The following is a 6,076-nucleotide window of genomic DNA, read 5'->3' as shown; positions in this document are numbered from 1 at the left end:
TGTAAAGTTAAAAAATAAAATTAAATTTTAAAAAAAAGAAGAAGAGGTGGCAAGAATACACAGAAGAACTGTACAAAAATGATCTTCAAGACCCAGATAATCACGATGGTGTGATCACTCACCTAGAGCCAGACATCCTGGAATGCAAAGTCAAGTGGGCCTTAGGAAGCATCACTATGAACAAAGCTAGTGCAGGTGATGGAATTCCAGTTGAGCTATTTCAAATCCTAAAAGATGATGCTGTGAAAGTGCTGAACTCAATATGCCAGCAAATTTGAAAATTTCAGCTGTGGCCACAGGACTGGAAAAGGTCAGTTTTCATTCTAATCCCTAAGAAAGGCAACGTCAAAGAATGTTCAAACTACTGCACAATTGCACTCATCTCACATGCTAGCAAAGAAATGCTCAAAACTCTCCAAGCCAGGTTTCAACAGTACATGAACCATGAACTTCCAGATGTTCAAGGTAATTTTAGAAAAGGCAGAGGAACCAGAGATCAAACTGCCAACATCCATTGGATCATAGAGAAAGCAAGAGAGTTCCAGAAAAATATCTATTTCTGCTTTATTGACTATGCCAAAGCTTTTGACTGTGTGGATCACAACAAACTGTGGAAAATTCTGAAAGAGATGGGAATACCAGACCACCTGACTTGCCTCCTGAGAAATCTGTATGCAGGTCAGGAAGCAACAGTTAGAACTGGACATGGAACAACAGACTGGGTCCAAATAGGAAAAGGATTATCTCAAAGCTGTATGTTGTCACCCTGCTTATTGAACTTATATGCAGAGTACATCAGGAGAAACACTGGGCAGGAGGAAGCACAAGCTGGAATCAAGATTGCCAGGAGAAATATCAATACCCTGAGAAATGCAGATGACACCACCCTTATGGCAGACAGAAGAACTAAAGAGCGTCTTGATGAAAGTGAAAGAGGAGAGTGAAAAAGGTGGCTGAAAACTCAACATTCAGAAAACTAAGGTCATGGCATCTGGTCCCATCACTTCATAGCAAATAGATGGGGAAACAATACAAACAGTGAGAGACTTTATTTTCTTGGGCTCCAAAATCACTGCAGATGGTGACTGCAGCCATGAAATTCAAAGACTCTTGCTCCTTGGAAGAAAAGCTATGACCAACCTAGATAACACATTAAAAAGCAGAGACATTACTTTGCCAACAAAGGTCTGTTTAGTCAAGGCTACGGTTTTTCCAGTAGTTGTGTATGGATGTGAGAGTTGGACTATAAACAAAGCTGAACACTGAAGAACTGATGCTTTTGAACTGTGGTGTTGGAGAAGACTCTTGAGAATCCCTTGGACTGCAAAGAGATCCAACTAGTCCATCCTAAAGAATATCAGTCCTGAATATTCATTGGAAGGACTGATGTTGAAGCTGAAATTCCAATACTTTGGCCACCTGATGTGAAGAACTGACTCACTGGAAAAGACCCTGACGCTGGGAAAGATTGAAGGTGGGAGGACAAGAGGCCGACAGAGGATGAGATGGTCGGATGGAATCCCCGACTCAATGGACATGAGTTTGAGTAAACTCCCAGAGTTGGTGATGGACAGGGAGGCCTGGCATGTTGCAGTCCATGGGGTTGCAAAGAGTCAGACATGACTGAGAGACTGAACTGAGTGTATGTTCCAATAGAGATTTTCTTACTATTATGATATGACAATAAAACTGTTTTCTGAGTGAAGATATACATTAAGGCTTAAGGTGTAAACACTTTGGAGGGAAAACAATGTAGTGAAGAATTTACTGTTCATTTAAAAATGTATATCATCTCATAATAGGTCCCTGAATTTTAAAATTCACATGTGAGAATATGTTTACATCTTGAATTTGTAGGAAAGGCACAAGTTTTATGTAACAAAGCAGAAAAATTTTAAACCCATCAATTTATTGAAAAAACCATTACTTTTTTTAGAAACAAAAAGTGCTTCTTAAGATGTTGACAACAGGTCATGGTATAGACACTTATTTCATAGATTGGACTTCTCCCTTCAATTATATTCCAGTTGGAGGAGGAATACCTCCTTGAGAAGTAGAATTATTTGGTGGACTGTGAAAGCTGGTCTCCTTGTACACAAACCATGCATTTCCTCCCCAAAGTAGCATATTCAGAAAGCCAAAGATCACAGATACATTTAGGCATCCCATATTAGTCACAGACAAAATGACACATCACTTCTTGAAGATTACAAGGCTTAAGTTCCTGGACAATATAGTGACTGGTAGCTATTTTAGTATCTTTAAGATCTTTAACCCAAGTTGAAGTGCACACCAACCACAAAAAGTGGCAACAATAGTAATTACAAAGTCAGTCATGGAAAGCTTTCAACTATCATGATGCAGGTTTGTTTAACCAACATAGAGCAGAAGAGCAGCAATGCAGTACAGGAAGACAAAGACTGCAAAAGTAACACAGAACTATGCGAAAGAGTAATCTCCAATAAGGACATAATTTTACCAATCGACATTACAGACATTTACACCTTGAGGCGTCTGAAACAATGCTTCATCCAAGGTGAATGGATAACCAAAAGTAGCTGGAATCGTTCTAGTCTCAGAAAGAGACTCTAGAGAGTCTAGAGTCGTTCTCGTCTCTAGTCTTCAGGCATAAGACCCTTGAATTTCTGTTTTGCCCTTACAACCTCCGCAGGTAGCAAAGGCAAAGATAGAAGCATTCCATTTGAGTACTTTGATGAAGTTGAGAGGCTCCTTGAGTGGGTTGAGTTTGAGCTGGAAGGAGGAGATCCTCTGAGGGAAGGAGGGAAAGCATCTTAGGACAGCGGGGTGGCAGAGGGGGACCAACCACACAGAGCTCCCCAGCCAGGCTGGAAATGACATCTTTATTGCTATGTTTGCAGCGGCTTTTAGCACAGTAAGGGTGTCCCCACTGGACCCCGGCCCTCACCCAGCCCCACCTGTCCAGCCCATGTCAGAGTGTGAGGGAAGCCTTTCAAGGGCCCCCTCAGCCATCTCGGGACTGGACATGACAGACACGCAGGGTTCAGTGAACCTGCCACATGGAGGATTTGAGATGTGGAAAAGGCATCAGCCTGAAGCTCTCATGTAGGAGCCACACCCAGGCGGGTGCCCACCTCAGGTCCCTGCAGCAGTGGTGCCCATCCCAGAGGGCAGGGTGGGGGCCAGCATGAGCAGGCCAGGTAGGCAGCCCAAGATCCCCACTGTAATGAATCAGCTGACCCTGCTGACTTGTGGGCAGAGGGTTATAGGGAAAGAGATAAACACTTACTCCAGTCCTGCTGTCACCCTCAGCTGTACCTTTCCTATTGACTTGACTCCTCCAGGCCCCCAGAGAGCCCCACGACTTTGTTCCTGGGGAGGGTGAACCCACGAAGGCTGTGTCAGCAGAGGGCCAAGAGACTGGGGATGTCCCGGGGGTCACTGCCCCTCCTGCAGCCCTTGGGTCCAGCCAGTCCCTCCCGTGCTTCTGGGGGGCTTTAGGAAGCCCACAGTCTAGAGTCCCTTGTGGTCTGTGTGCCCAGAGCCCCATGACATCCCCATGACATCCCCAATGAGTCCAACAGCAGTCCCCGCTTCCCTCCCCAGGTGAGCAGGCATAGCCCGCTCTGAATCCCTGGCCTCATGCGTCCAGGGTGGGGCCCTGCATATGTGCCCACGCACACATACACACATGCCCACATGCATGCACCTGAACCATGCACTCTCTCTCGTGCACACACACATGTTTATGCACCTGATGACAAACTCTAACACACACACACAGACACACCAATGTGCAACACCTGAGCATGTGCCTGCTTTCTCTTTCAAACACATGCCCATGACCATGTGAAAGCACCTGCACACACATGCACATGCCTATGCGCATGCACCTCCACATACACATGCACACCCCCTATGTGCATGCACCTGTGTACATGCTGTCTCACACACACACAGGCACACGCCTATGCACTGGCACCTGTGCATGGGCACTCTCTCTTGGGCAGACACACGGACACACATCTCACACACCCATGTGCATGTACCTGTCCATGCACTCATGCACATAGAAGCACATACACACACATGAGCTACGTGTGGGACACCAGATGGACACACTGGCCCTGACCAAGGGGTGCCCGACTCCCCTCCAGAAGTCAATGACAAGGACCTGAACTCAGCAGGATGCTCACCCGTGAGCATGGCCAGGTTGGCAACAGCGCAGTCTTGGAGGTGCACAGGGACCGGGGTTCACTTGGGGTTTGCAGGCTCAGACCGGAAATAGTCGTGTGCACGGAGGAGTGGGGCAGGGTCTGTTTGGGCATGCGCACTGAGGAGCTGCTCCCACACTAAGGGTGTAGCGCCACCCAGAGGCCTCACGACAGCTAAGCCATTTATCAGGTTTCCGGACCTTAGGAAAGGCTGACTTAGAGGGCACAGACAACGTGGATGTGTCTCTGCACGCACATTGGGGCGACACGGCATGTGAACACGTGAAGCTTCAGCAGGGGACGCCCATTGTCAGTGGGAACCAATCGTGAGGTAAGACCAAGATTAATTTGCGCAGGCGCTCTGCTGATGCTGAGTTGCCTTGCTAGTACTACAGGGCTGGGCTCTGTAGGGAGGGTTCGAGGCACACAGTGAAGGAGCCACGAGGGCAGCTGATGAAGATGCAGTTGCCATGGCCTTTTCAGCGGGCACAGCACGTGACGACCACAGCATGCCAGGTGGTACTGGTGGCTGAGATGGCCCTGGTGACGCTGTCAGTCCTGAAGTCCCTGGTGGCTCTGGCAGATCCTGGGGGCACCCCACGCTCCTGGGCCTGGTGGAGATGCTGGACCAGAAGCCAGAGTTCTGAGTAACCGACCTCTCCAGTTGTATCCTATTCCAGGAGCCCCGGTTGGCTGGGCAGCCTTGGGGGTCGGGGTGTGGGCTAGGGGTGGTTTGGGGGGCTGTGGGTGGCAGGGCCTAAAGTGTAGGAGGAGGGTACTCTGGGGGCCTGGATGGTATGGGTCAGGGGTGGTCTGGCTGCCTAGGGATGATGGTGAAGAAAAGCAACCTGAAGGGATCCAGAGGGTCAGGCGGTGATATCCAGGGTGTCTGACGGCGGCCTTATGGGAGAAGGCGGTTCTCCGCAAGCAAGGAGCCTGAAGTACAGGCAAAATGACTAGTGTGGATAGTGCCTTAACCGTATCTCCACCAGCAGCCTCACTGTGCCTTTTGCATCGCTCGCTCAGGCAAAGATCGCCTGCAACTTCCTGTCTCAAAGTACTCCACTGAGAGCACCAGTTCAGAAGGAGCTCAGTGTTAATGGCCACATGTTGGTTCTGTCAGTTCTAAAGGGGGCCAGGGCCTGGGAGGGCGTGGTGAGTGGTGGCCAAGGCCAGTCTCGGCCCAGGAGGAGACAAATGGCGGGTTAAGCCTAAAGGAGAAGTGTGGTGCTCTGGGCTTATCGGTGTGCGGGGACAGAGGGAGGACATGCTTCTCTTTTCCTCCACGGAGACTTGAATTTCATTTTACCTCCCTTTTAGCCAATTGCCTGCTGAAGACCATAGCCTCCTCCAGACATCCATTGCCTTCTGTCTGGACCAGCTTTCCCTGGTGATGTGGACCTTGCAGCACTTTGTGCCCCCCCCCCCCCCCCCCCCCCCCGCTTTTTGCTAAGCCTCAGAACGGAAAAGGGCCTTAAACCTAGCTTCAAGTGTCCTTCCCCAGGGCATTGCTTTCTGCAGTAGTTTCACTGGGCTTCATCTTGTGCCTGTGGTGTTGCTTGGGGGCTCAGTGTCCACATAGTTTGGTGATTGTTAACTGCAGAAAGTAAAACTGAGCTGTCTCTGACTTTACTTTTATCTTCTGCACTTCCTCATACTGCATTTATCTTTCAGTAGGAGGAAAGGTTTTGTGATCCAGGTATTCAAGGAGTACAACATAAGTGAAGACAGTGTAAGAAGTGGGAGAATAGTTTCCTTTGTTGTGCAGAAGCTTTTAATTTTAACTAGGTCCCATTTGTTTATTTTTGCTTTTATTCCTGATATTCTGAGAGGTGGGTCATAGAAGATCCTGCTATGGTTTATGTTGGAGAGTGTTTTGCCTA

At 48.5% G+C, this 6,076-nt stretch overlaps 1 pseudogene; it reads right to left on the bottom strand.

Annotated features, from left to right (window-relative positions):
- Positions 1–2,009: 2,009 nt before the first annotated feature.
- LOC139181705 (synaptophysin-like protein 1 pseudogene) lies at positions 2,010–2,337 on the bottom strand (annotated as a pseudogene).
- Between the last annotated feature and the right edge of the window lie 3,739 nt (positions 2,338–6,076).

Source organism: Bos indicus, chromosome X, assembly GCF_029378745.1.
Source record: "Bos indicus isolate NIAB-ARS_2022 breed Sahiwal x Tharparkar chromosome X, NIAB-ARS_B.indTharparkar_mat_pri_1.0, whole genome shotgun sequence".
Taxonomy (NCBI): domain Eukaryota; kingdom Metazoa; phylum Chordata; class Mammalia; order Artiodactyla; family Bovidae; genus Bos; species Bos indicus.
Note: the sequence above shows the minus strand (reverse complement) of the source record. Positions and strands in the feature narration are given on the sequence as shown.